General features: G+C 43.6%; 1 protein-coding gene across 4 annotated transcripts in view; it reads right to left on the bottom strand.

Annotated features, from left to right (window-relative positions):
• The window catches only part of TMCC3 (transmembrane and coiled-coil domain family 3), a 261,408-nt gene that overhangs the window by 212,075 nt on the left and 35,702 nt on the right, over positions 1-13,631 (bottom strand). For 2 of the 4 annotated variants that reach the window (XM_053920943.2, XM_053920942.2), the window contains exon 2: positions 9,172-9,293. The exons of 1 other annotated variant lie outside the window; for it this stretch is intronic. The gene's annotated coding sequence lies outside the window, so the exon portion shown is untranslated. The remainder of the gene's footprint in view (positions 1-9,171; positions 9,294-13,631) is intronic. One more of the 4 variants, XM_053920944.2, reaches the window with a different exon arrangement.

The raw sequence follows: 13,631 nt of genomic DNA, 5'->3' as shown, positions 1-13,631 counted from the left end.
AGAAGGCACCAGAGGAATCTATGTAACAGTCTTTGCTGAAAGTAGCCCTTACCTACCATTTGTTTCCCATATTCAGGGTCTGGTACAAATAATGCTCCTTTTTTTTATTATAAAATCTTTTACTACAAACTCATAAGCATGTAATTCTGTAACATCACACTATCACACTCAAGCACACCATATGACATTTTAGGTGAAATGTTCAAATTAAAACTATAAATTATTACACCCATAGTATTACCCTACCAACCACACTCCAGCAGGCATTACTTCTGCCAGACCCTGTATTTGCCTTTTCACGATTTGCCAACCATTGAAGCTCAAGGTCCTTTTCATTTGTCTTGTCACTTCTTTACAAAATTATTGTTTCTTTTGTTAAGATGCTATAAAACCGCAAGTTCTAACCACCTCTTTGAGTTCCTCATCACTGAGCATTTCCATGTGCATGCTCAATGCCCATGTTAACACACTTTTGTTTTTCTCCTGTTAGCCTGTCTTTTGTCTGTCTGGCTTACAGGGTCCCAGCTGGAGGACCTAGGAGGGGAGAGGGAAAAGAGTTGGTTTTTGTCCTCCTACTGTTAGGTCCACCGGAGCATGCACAGAGCCATTTCTCTGTAAAGACAGGAAAATGATGAAATGCCAGTCTCAGAAACTTCAGACATTAGTTTCTTTTCCTCTCCCCTAGAAACAGGGTCATGAGTTTCTTTTCCTCTCGTCTAAAAACAGGGTCATTAGTTTCTCTTCCTCTCACCTAAAAACTGTGGTCATGAGTTTCTTTTCCTCTCATGTAAAAACAATGGTTGTGAGTTTCTTTTACTGTCTAAAACCAGTGGTCATTTTAGGATTCAGAGAGAAGTATATACTGTGGTGACCCATTTAGACTCCATAGTACCATTTAATAAAAGTTAATATGTTATCTTTAAAATATTTTTTTAAAAGTATCTGAATTGTAAGCACTGTGTTGTTTTCATTTGTAGATTAACTCTTAACATACTGTATTTTTCAGACTATAAGATGCACTCCCCCCCCTCCCCTGCCAAGTTTGGGAGGAAAATGGGGGTGCGTCTTATAGTCCGAATGTAGCTTACCTGGCCCGCTGGGGGCGGGGTGGCGGTGGAGCAGGGTTTTTTCCCTATTTTCCTCCTCTAAAACCAAGGTGCATCTTATGGTCCGGTGTGTCTTATAGTCCGAACAATACAGTATATGTGCCATACATGTATTTTAAGTTAGAGATCAAATCGTGCCAGGATTCACATGATAACCTTGAAACTACCTTTATATACCAACAACCTATAAAGTTATTTATCTTTAGCAGGTTGTGCTGTCTGATTTTCCTTTCCTTTTCTTTTCTTTCTTTTCTTCTTCTTCTTCTTCTTCTTCTTTTTTAATTTTTTTGGTTTTCAAGTTTGAAACCTGTCTTTTATCCATCATAACCCTGAAATGGCAAATGACAATCACCAAGTAAGTGGTCAAGGCTCAGACGCTGGCATGAAAGAGCCTGGGTCCAAGTCAGAGATCTGCCACTTCGATCTTGAAGAACTTTGCCAAATCAACCTGTCCGATCCTTGGTTTGTTCATCTGGAGAATGGATAGGTTAGCCACTGAAAGATTTCTGGGAGAATCAACAGCAGCGCTTGGCAAGATGCTTCCTCTTTAGGAAGCACTCTATACACTATTCAGACTTCACCTGAAGGCTCCGCCTCTCAGCAATTGAAAGCCTTATAGATCCCAAACTCAAGTCCTACCAGCTGCAGTAAAATGCTCTCTTTTTCAGCTTATGCCTAATGAAAAATGACTCCATCTTCTAGTAAAGATAAACAAATCAGACCTCCTTAAATGTCCTATAAGGTATTTGAATTTGAGTTTTAAAGGAAAACTCTTGAGGGGTTAAGAACTGACTGATGGGGGAAATGAATCAGCTGTTGGTATCTAAATTAACACAGAGGGAAGCGGAGAACAGGAAGAAAAGGGGACTGAAAAGAAAAAGACACTATCGAGGAAAAGGGGGAATCTGACAGGATTACTTCAGCATTCAGGACCCACTTTATCCCCTTTTTAAACAGGGCTACGAGACAGAGACATCAGGAGAAAGCTAAGTATTCTGTGCTCACCAATGTAGACATTTATAACAACAACAACAAACACTCACATAGATCGCACCCACCACGTGCCAGGCACGGCTCCTGGGGCTTTGTGTGGGTGGCCTACCTCATCCTCTTACTGGATAGCATTATTATTCCCTTTACAACTGAGCAAAGTGGGGCACAGAGAGTAACATGCCCAAGGTCCAATAGCAGGCAAGCATCAGGCAAGCAAGGATTTGAACCCAGGCTGTGAAGTTCCAGGGTCTATGCTCATATCTACTATGGCACATTGTGCCTGGTGCATAGTCCCTGATTTCAGACACAGGTGTGTGTAGTTACTATTTTGGGAATTGTTCCTCTCCCCCTAACCCTACATTATTCCAAAAGGGTTGAATCTGCCCCCTACCCTATGCTCAGCCACAGGGTGGGCATGACTCAAAATAATCAGAGGATCCACCTCTGATATTTATTCTACTGAAGCTAGGAAGAAACTGTCCCTATCCTCCATTGAACCGAGAGCTCCAAGGCTATGGCCCCAAAGTGGCCAGAGCCCTTGTACCTCACTACATGGAGGTGCAAAGAAGTGCCTGGAGCATGGGGCCAACCATGGGCAGGGGTCAAAACAAGAGATGGGTAGATAGAAGAGGGATGGGGCAGGCTGTGTGAATCCGCGGGTCCAGCTGTGCCTAAGACATGTGCTATTGCTTGCTTAGAAAATCAAGTTCTGTTTACGTGAGTCATTTTCTACCTTGTTATTTAAGCTATTAGTTTCTATAACTTGCCGCAGAAGAATCCCAAGGAACACATTTAACTAGGCATTTAATATCTTCAGGGTGAGCTGGAGAAAAACAAGCTGCCTCCTGAACAATAAAGTAGATTTGCAGCTAAAGAACATGTGTTCACAAACTAAACACACACCTTCTGAGCAGCCATCCTGTGTCAGGTACTGTGCTAGTCACAGGGGAATAATGATAAATAAGCACTGCCTTTGTTCTTCAGGAGCTCACAGTCTAAGGTAGCAGGCACATGTGGAAACAAACAATTACAATATAGTGAGCTAGCTGGTTAATACAGTTCCCGTCTCCGGCCCTTTGCACTCACTGTTTCCTCTACTGGAAACACCATAACTTTCCAAGGCTGGTGTGTTAGTTTCCTTACGCTGCTGGGAAAAAGTATCATAAGCTGGATGGCTTAAATAACAGAATTTACTTTCTCACAGTTCTGAAGGCTAGAAGTTCAAGCTCCAGGTGCCGGCACGGTTGGTTCCTTGTGAGAGCAGGAGAGAGAACCTGTAGCATCCTTCTCTCCTAGCTTCTGACGGTTTGCTGGCAACCTCTGGTACCTTCTCTGTCACATTGGACTAGAGGCCTGACCTACTCTGGTATGACCTCATCCTAACTAGTTACATCTGCAACAAACCTATTCCCAAATAAAGTCACTGTGTGAGGCACTGGAGGCTAGAACTCCAACATACGGGTTTTTAGGGGACACAATTCAACCCGCAACAGCTAGCTTTTTCTCAGCATTCAAGTCTCAGTCTACACGCTCCCTCTACAGAGAGGCCATCCCTGACCACCCAGTTGAGAGTAGCCCTCCCCCAATCACCAGGCTACCTCATGGCTCTATTTATTGTCTTCATATGCTAACCACAGCCAGAAAATATCCTACTTGTTTATTTGGTTTTGGTCTGTCTCTCTACTGTAGAAGGTCAACCTCATGAAATCAGGGACTCCGTCTTGTCCACTTGTCTCCAGGGCCTAGTGCAGTGCCTGACGCATGGTGGCGTTCAATCACCATCAGTTGCATAAATACATGCATTAAATAACTAGCACTTGCCCATTCACAAACATAGTGCTGGGGGTGCCACAGTTCTGAATGAAAATAAAGCAAGGTAGGAAGAGAGAGATGGGCCATATTGAACAGGGTGGTTGGGAAGGCTTCGAAGGAGCTGACACTGAAGCAGACGAGAGCAGTTTCAGTGACATCGAGGTTGACAGGATGATTGGAGGGAGATGCAGGCGTGAACAAGATGCAAGGAAGTGCAGAGCGAGGAGACATGACATAAGGAAGCTGAAAGTGGGACCATCTGCACTTGCCACCCTTCAGCTAGACCTTCAGTGGGCAAGGTACCAGCACTTTAATTGACCTAGTGCAATGAAGTTTTTCCTTATCCGTGAATCCCTCCCTCTCTCCTCTGCCCTCTGGACATTTTGTCTTTCCTTCTGTAGAGGCAGCATTTTCCAGCATTTCTGTGGAACTGTAAGTTCTCCATGTTACAGGCCTCTCATCCCCTGCAGGGCAATGACCCCCAAAATGCCAAATAGATATGGAAAGGAAGGGAACTTCTGCCTGGTAGTTTTTCCTACGGATGCCCCTTCTGCTGCAAAGAACAAGTTTTTTCCACTTAAAAACAAGCAGTGATGTCGTGTAAAATGGCACAGCAGGAAGCTCTAGGAGTCATCCCACACAAAGCAACCCTTGAGGTGGAGGGAGTGATTGCAATCAACTATGTGGGAGCTCTGGAACCTGATGGGACACTTGCAGCAGCCAGGGAAGTGCTCCATGCAGGAGAGGCTGCTGATCTTCCCTAAGTGAGCACTGTGGGCGAATGTGCTTCCATCCCCCACTCCTCAGCCCTGCCACAGCTGTGGGGACTGCACACCCCTAGAGCAGTGGGCTGGTGGCAGGGTGGGCAGTGGGGACTTTATCCTCTAAAAACTTGGGGTTGTGCATTTTGGTTGGGGAGCCTGTGTCTGTCTGTCATTGCTGCTGCCATAGGATATACAACATGATGTCAATTCTCATGTTGCTCCCTAGAAAGCCAAAATGTTTAGCCACATGATATGTATTCACTTGTTTATTCACATGGTCAACAAATACCAAGTACCTTTTATGTACCAGGCATTGGAGATACAGGAATAAACAAGACAGGCAAAAATCCAAGTTTACATTCTGATGGGAAATCACAGACAAGGAATGTGGTGTATTGAAGAGTGGGTTGAAGGTAGAGGCAGGAATGGAGGTTACTGTTCTGTAGTCATTCCAGATCCCTTTGATTTGGGACCAGTTTACTGTATCACATTTTATTCATGTTGAGTCTCTTGACCTGGAGGTAAAAACTATGCAAGTTAATCCTTAGGCCCCTGGTCACGTCTCACCACCATTACCCAGTCACCCAGGAGAGGGGTCAATGGACATGGCCCTTCCCCCTCCCTTGACTGCGGGCTGGTCAGAGGGCCACTGGCCAGAAGGAATGTATACTGTTTTGGGAATGGATTGTAACTCCTCCTTATCTCCTTTTGGGAGTAACTTCTTGTCCTGTGACTGCTTCTTGACCCTTTACACACTGAGGGAATGTAGTTTAGAGTCGCGCATAGGACATGTGCCTCCTACGTTTGGGACCCCTCATAAAGAGCCTCAGACTGGAGGAGGTGCGGTCTCTCTCGCACGGACCTGCTGCCACCGGTGCACTGCCCGGTAATGTCAGTAATAAGCAGCATGTCCTCATCAGCTAGTCCTCTGGGTGGGTTTTTTTTTTGTTTTGCCTTGTTTTGTTTGTTTTTTTTAATATAGTGAGCAGTTAAGCAGCTCCCCGTTTTGAGTTTGGAGCTCCTGTGCTACCCCCAGGCCAGAGACCTGGGAGCCAAAAATGACTCAAAGTCTTTTGGTCATGTCCAGAGACTGTAACAGGGTGCAGCCAAGAGGAGGACCCCAAATAGGGGTTTGTAATGGGGTCCAGAACTCAAGGTGTCCAGGAAACATTAGAAAAATATATATAGGATGCCCTCACACCCACAAGCCTGAGCTGGGGGAAGGAACACAAGGAGCAGGGCCATTCAGAGCTGTTTTGTACAGCAACAGCTGTGCAGCTAACCTCTGGCATGGTCATTTAACATATCTATAACCTTTAACTGGTTTCATAGATATGTTAAACAGCTGTGGCCCTGCTTTGAGCCAGGGAGATGGGGGTGACTTCCACCCAAGATGTAACTGGGAGGCAACTCCCCCTGGTTACAGCACCTGCGCGAGAGCTTGGAGATGATTGGCTCCATGCCATGGGGCCACACCTGCCCAGACTTACTATGGCAGCCCAGTAAAGCTGGAAGAATACAAGGATGCTGGCAGGTGTAACTGATTGTAGGAGGAGTTGGAAATGGGGCTGCAAAGGAAGACTGGCCCTAGGATTTAAACCCAAGCGCTGCAGCCATACCCAAGAGAGGACCACGCAGTTTTGGGGGAGTAGCAGGAGAGAACCATGTGGCTTTGGCAGCGACACAGCTGATGGTGCCAGGAGCCTGAATCACAGACTTCTACTTTTCCTGAGATACGGTACCCCAGACTGGGCAGAGGGAGAAGGAAGGACTGTGTGCATCTGTGGGTATTCTAAAGGACTTCAGTATTTTAATGAAGACATTAAGTCATTACTCTAAGTCTGTATAACTTTTAAATAAATAGTTTCCTTTTCACCAGTCTCTGGCATCGAGAGACGTCTTTCCTCTGGTGGCAGGCAAGGTGAACCTAGCAGGTGTAGGGGGAGGACCCCCGAGAGAGAAAAGGGCAGGTCCTTCACCTAATAGTATATTGTCCACCCTCCCAGGTCTGTTCTGTAACAAGACAAATAATCACATAAGAACTACAATAATAGATGATATTTGTGTTTCTTCATTTAACTAGAGCTATGTACCTAGATAATTTTTTAAAAAACAGATTTCTATCTTCCCAGAATGATTTCAGTAGATTCCTGCCTGAGGGAGACCCAAACCACTATCCCCGAAAGCCAGGCTTCCCCATGCAGTCTCTCTGAGCATCCTTTCATCACACACTCTTAGGGCCGTTGAGACTCACATGAGTTAAAGACGTTAAAAGTGCTTAGAACAACACCTGGCACACGTGAAACACTCAACAAACATTATGGAAAAACAAAAACCTTCCAACATTCCTTTCAGACAGTCATTCAATCTAGACAGTATTCTTAGCTGTGAAACTACACGACCCAACAGACCAACAGACAGTTTAAGACGTAGCTATCACAGCACACCGAACAGTGGGGCAGGTTGGGGGTGGGGGTGGGAGCTTGGTAGAAGGCACCTTCCAGTTTGCAGCACAGGCCTGGGCTGGCGGCTAGATTCGGCTTTTCCAAGAGCGCAGAGTCCTGCCTACCAACCAACTAAACATGAGTCTTTGTGCAGAATTTCCCAGGGAGACTCTGCTCCCTGGCCCCCATTGTTTTCCTTTAAAGCCGATTCAAACAAGGAAGCATGAGTTTCGAGGCCAATGCCAACCATGGGTCACAGGGCCCTGGCCTGGTGCTCACCGTGCAGCAAGAATAATGCAAAAGGCTGAGTCACAGGAGGCCCACCACGACCAAGCACACTGCCAGCTGTTCTCATTTTTCATCACAAAAGAGCTCCCCAGGGGGGCCACACTTTCCTCCCTTCATTTGCATTATGAAAGCACACACCCTCCCGCCCTGGAGAGGGCATTTAAGGAGATCCTGAAAGGGGCCTGAGGGATTCGTTTCACAGCACGTGATTCTCTCTCCGAGGCTGCCCTAGTTAGGCCTGCTTCCCAGGGAGGCATTGTGCTCCAACAGGTAGATACTGCTCTGGGTGAAACTGAGCCAGGGCTGTGGAACAACTCGAAAGTCACCCATTCCACTATGTGCAATAAATCAAGAGAAAGACAAATACTGCATATTCTCACTTACATGGGAAATCTAAAAAGCCAAACTCATAGGAATAGAGAGTAGAATGGTGGTTCTCAGAGGTTGGCAGGTGGGTACATGGGGAGCTTTTAGTCAAAGGGTACTGACTTCCAGCTGCAGGTAAGCTCTGGGAATCTAAGGTACAACACTGTGACCATAATCAACACCACTGTATTTTGTACTTGAAAGTTGTTAAGGGAGTAAAGCTTAAGTGTTATCACCACACACACACACACACACACACACACACACACACACACGGTAATTATATGAGGGAGTGGGAATGTGAACTAACTTACCTGTGGCAATCATTTTGCCATATTTACACGTATCAAATTGTCACATCGTACAGTGCACACCGTAAACTTACATATTATATATGTCAATAATACCTCAATAAAGCTGGGAAAAATATCATTCCAGACCTGTGGTTTCTCTCCAGCTTCCTGTCCCACTACAACTTACAGATGTTTTCTCTCAGGCTTTTTCAAATAAAATGCTAGAGACTGCTTTCCCTGCCCTGGATTAAGAAATGGTGACTTGCTGGAGGACTACAGCTCTTCACATTTGATGACTCTCTGTGAGGACAGCGACTGACAGCATCTTCACATTCCTAGCGTCAAATACACGAATTGGCCTAAGGAAAGGCTGTTGAAAAAATACAGCAGCACAAAAAACACATACCAAATTCCATTTTTATAGCATCTACTGATCTCTAAAAATTTCTCTTAGGAGTTATAAAACATATGATAGTTATCTTCAGAACAAATTAATTGGAAAAGCAGTTACATACTATATACTACCTATAGTTTTATGAAAATTACCACTATCTCAAAATTAAAGAAAATGTACTGTAAACTGTGCTTTGTTATTCACTGATATGAACACAGACCCAATAATGAATTCTAGCCTTCACTACTATAGGATTTTCCCATTCATAAAGTGAGAAAAATAAGAACTGTGTTATTGCACTTTTGTGAGAACTAAATGAATTCATATACGCCTAGTACTTAGAATAGCATCTCACACAGACTGATCACTTAGATGTTAGCTGTTATTGTTGTTAGCAGGCACTGACCTGGCTAACACGATTAGACCAAGTTAGACAGAAGTTCATTTAGTAAATCTGCCCCGAAAAGTATGGGAGACGCAAGATGCACATATAATCTACCCCCTAACAATATTTGCCCTCAGAGTTTTACATGCCATTAATAGAGTCTCATCATACAAGAATTGCCTACAAATTGTTTATTTCTTAGAATGTGATTGTACCTTAAAGCAGAAATGTATATTTAGCAGACCCTAAACACATCTATGAAAGAAGTAAATCAGCAGCTTCACCAAAAGGTTCCTTTAAAATAAAAACCAGAGGACAATTTTTACCTTCTCTTCAGAGCAGTGGATATTCGTGATTCTGCACGGCTTGGAGCACTTACTTGGCAAGGGCCCCGAGTTTATGAGAGCGTCTAATGACTTCTGCTGAGGTAATCACTGAGCAACAAAAACTGAGAAAACAAAAGTGGAAGTGTTTACAAAATGGCTTCATTTGCATGTCCCAAAGTGGGTCTTTTCCTGTTTCTCAGAACACCACCCCTCTCGCCAGCAATCCCCAAACGGGAGTCCCGTAGGCCTCTGGTCCCCAAGATGCTGGGCCATACAAGGTTATAACGGCAAGTAAATTTGGAAATACATACTATAATTCTCTCCTGAAAAGCCACAATGCCCACCAACACATTAAAGATCCAGAGCTCCTCCCAGGAAAGAGACCTGTTTAGTTGTGCTTCACCTATTGTTTGAGAACTTAACCCAGACTCCCTTTCCCAAGGAAATCTACTAGAATCTAGGTTTGGAAAATGCTAAAACAATCTAAAATGAATCACTTCTTCCCATTTAGGGATGTCTGTGGGCTCATTCACCTGGCCTGGCAAGGTCAACACTTAAAAAGCAGATGGTAAAGAGCATTAGCCCAGTCTATGCATTCCCACAGCCCCTCCCGCATGTCTTTGATCAGGTCAGAGAGAAGCTCTCCTCAGGGCACACCGGAGGTGTGTCCCACAGCCAGGGAAGGCACCCACACCTTCCAGAATGGCTCATGGAAAGCATGATTTGGAGGATAAGAGAAAAAAAGATGTAACAGCAATCCTGTCCTCAAAAGGAGTTTACAGTCTAATTAGCATTTGTACCAAGTCATCAGGGGGAAACCCGCTGAGGTCAGTCTAATGGGGTACAGAAGAGGAACGTTCAGGGTTCCCTATCAAACCACTTCCAAAGACTCCAATCTCTAGAATATAGTCTTAATTCTGTAACTGGAAAAAATTTCCAGAATCCTAAATATCTGTGTGTGATATAGGTTGTCTTTCTTCCTAGCACCAGATACCTTAAAGAAAATTAGGAATTTGGGGAAGCATCTTGCCACCCCATCAGGTCATTATAATATCCACCCAACCATAACTGTTGAAAAGAAACCCTTACTGGACTCCTAATGATCCAACTCACTGAAAAGGCACAGCATCAGCCAAGAGGAAGCTGGGAGATCTACCACCACACGAATCTGTACGAACACTACTGACGTGCTGAAGACCTGCACCACTACCATTTTACTAAGCAGAGAAACTGAGACACAGATCACCTGATTCATGTAAATAGTAACTGCTATTTGCAGAATCTCTACATATGCGAAGGTTTTGTATGTGGTCTTTACAACAATCCCTCAAGGCAAACATTATTGTCTTCCTTTACTGAAGTGCAAACTGAAGTCAGAGAAGGTTAGAGGCTTAGGAAGTCCACACAGTAAGTGGAGCTATGATTTGAACTCGCACTTACCTTCAAAGCCTAAATGAAATAAAACTTAGGTCTTTAGCAAAGACCAATTTTCATTTTTAGATTCAGTCACCAAGTGGTTTTTTTTGAGCATTTATTATATTCACAACACCATGCTAATTGTTGGGGTTCAGGTGGCTGAGTGGAATATGAATATGAATAAGGAAAACCATCAATACATGAACCTCAGAGTTGTGTGGGCTTGTTGTTTCCCCCCACAAAGTACATTAATCCATTACCCACAGCTAGCTCCTCTTGCATGTTATAGCAACATAATGAAAGATAAACTAATACTTTTAGCATTTCAAAAATGTAAGAACCAAAAGCACAAATGACAAGAAAAAAAAAACAGGTAAATTATACTTCATCAAAAATCCAATGCTTTTGCTTGAAAAAAAAAAACAAAAACACCATCGACCAACTGAAAAGACAAAGTGGGCTGAAATATTTGCAAATCATGTATCTGATAAGAGACTTGTATCCAACCTATATTTTTAAAAAATCCTTACAACTGAACAATAAAAAGACACTGGTTCACGTTTTTGTCTGAAGGCAGGTGTACATTTCTTTTTGGTCTAGGAGTGGAACGCTGGGTCACATGGTGATTCTAGGTTTAGCATTTGGGAAAGTGCCAAACCATCTTCCAAAGGGTCTGCACCATTTGACAATCCCACTAGCAGGACGTAAGGGTTCAAATTTCCCCACAACCTCACCGACACTCACTGTTACTGTCTATTTTTTTAAGTTTTAGCCCGTCCTGCTGGTGTGAAATGGCATCTCATTATGGCTGAACACCTGTTCAGGTGTTTACTGGCCATCTGTGTAAATCTTCTTCGGAGAAATGGCCATCCAACTCCTTTGCCAATTTCTTCAATGGGTCCATTTTATTGTGTAGTAGTTCTTCATATATACTCTCTATACGAGTTTCTTGTCAGACACATGACTTGCAAATATTTTCTATTTTGGATCTGCTCCTCTGTGAGTCAAGTCAGGTTCTCCAGCAAACAGCCTTTCCTTGCTCAGGAAAGAAAATATCTGAAAACACGAACTATATCATTTTTCTTAAAAGCACGTCTCCTTCCAATGAGGAGCAGTTAAGAGGCCCTCAGCCCAGAGCATGGAAGGGGCACTGACGACTTGGAAGTGATCACAAGGACAGCAGGATGGAGCAGACTGCGAAAGAAATGTTAGGGCTGAGTTGGTTAAGTACAGATATTAAAATGAAAAAATTGCCCATCTTTTCTTTTCCTCTATTTTGTTTTAAATCCCTCTCTGTCACTTTTATGTCCTAAATGTATCTAAGCATGTCATCATCATCACTCCATAGCCACCTGGGGCAATGATGTGGACAACCTGACTTGAGCCACAGGAGTGCGGAACTGTGTAGTGATGAGCATGTCTGGCCAAGACCGGGGGGCCCTGGGACACTACATGGACATATGTGCAGAAGTCCAGGCAGCTTGAACCCCTCCCACGGGATCTCCCTCCTACACGCCTGTCAGCATTGTGAACTTGGCAAAACCAAACCATAGCTGGATAGAGAGGGCGCCCAGATGGGTAGGAACTAGGTATGCACACTTCTCTCTCAGTAAATAAAAATTTTATGGGAAAGAAACAAGATTCAAAATGAACCCAAGAGGCCAATCCTGGGGAAAACCCAAAAGGATAAACATGGCAAATTCTCAATAGATGCTAGACATTAATGTTATCATTAATATTAAATAATAATATTAACTATAAAGTACGGAATTTATGTTTAAACAGCTATTATATAAAAAAGAGACAATTATATAACAAGAGACTAAGGGAGACCTGGCTTGGCCAAAATCCACGGGAGGAAAAGACTATTGGGGTTTTGGTGGGACACAAGTTTCATGTGTACTAACTGTGCAACGCAGCTGCCAATGAACTATCACCCCATCTGTGCACATGTGTCCACATCAGAGGAGCTGATGTCTCGCTAAACTCCACCAGCCAGGCCATGTCTGATGTGTAGGCTTGATTTGGGCACCACTGATATGGACAATCTAAAGCATACCCAGCAAGAAGTGACCTGAATGACTGAAGGTCTGGAATCCAAATTAAATACAAAACAGTTGACAGAACAGGAGGTATTTGGCCTTATAGAAGTGAAGGTTTAAGGTAGTTACTCTTAAATACTTAAAGAACTGCCAATAAAAAATGGCCCTAACATGCTTTATACTGTTAAAGGGTAAGAATTACAGGGAAATATTACATTCCATAAAAGAAATAATTCTCTAATACTTAAGTTATCCAAGAATTGATCCCATGGGCTTGGAAAGTTGTAGGCTTTCTTCCATTGGACATGTCTGCCCACCAAACCCAAGGTTACCTGCCAGCAAGAGCACTCTAAGGATTCCTGTGGCGGGTAGAAGGATTCAAGGTCCCTTCCATCATCAAGAACTTGCAATTCTTTGATTGTGACTATGGCTGAGATTCATCAGATTAGCGGACAAAGCCCAGTGTTATCTTTTTTCTAACCCATCTTTGTGTAATGAACAGTGAACACTTTAAAATATTTTCGATAGACTCTGGAAGAAAATGATTAAATAACACTTGTGTCTCAAATATGAACGACTTATTTTTGTTAAATACCCTCCATTTCTTATCTGCAAGAGGACTTAAATGAGCTGATAGATGGATAAACTCCGGAAACCTCAAAGCAATGCGAGGGACATCTAGTATTATTGCTGTTTCTCCATAAGCAGAGAAGAGAACTCAAAAAAAACCCTAAGTACTTCCAAATGGAGCAGTTGTTTTTTCCTTTTCTGACTCTCAGTTGTAAACTGCGAGGCAGGTAAATTTCACCTTCCTGTCCAGACCTGGTGACCAGAGCGCCTGGGGCCTGCAGACACAATGCCCGCAGGGTGCCTGCCACAGACAACTCGCAAGAGAACTTGGAGGCTGGGCTCTGCCTTCTGTCCTTAAACAGGAATACATGCAGGATGCAGGGAGGATGTGAGAGTGAAAGGCTGGCCACCTAAACTAAGAATATATCAAAG

This window comes from Desmodus rotundus, chromosome 3 (assembly GCF_022682495.2).
Source record: "Desmodus rotundus isolate HL8 chromosome 3, HLdesRot8A.1, whole genome shotgun sequence".
In the NCBI taxonomy this organism is placed as follows: Eukaryota; Metazoa; Chordata; class Mammalia; order Chiroptera; family Phyllostomidae; genus Desmodus; species Desmodus rotundus.
Note: the sequence above shows the minus strand (reverse complement) of the source record. Positions and strands in the feature narration are given on the sequence as shown.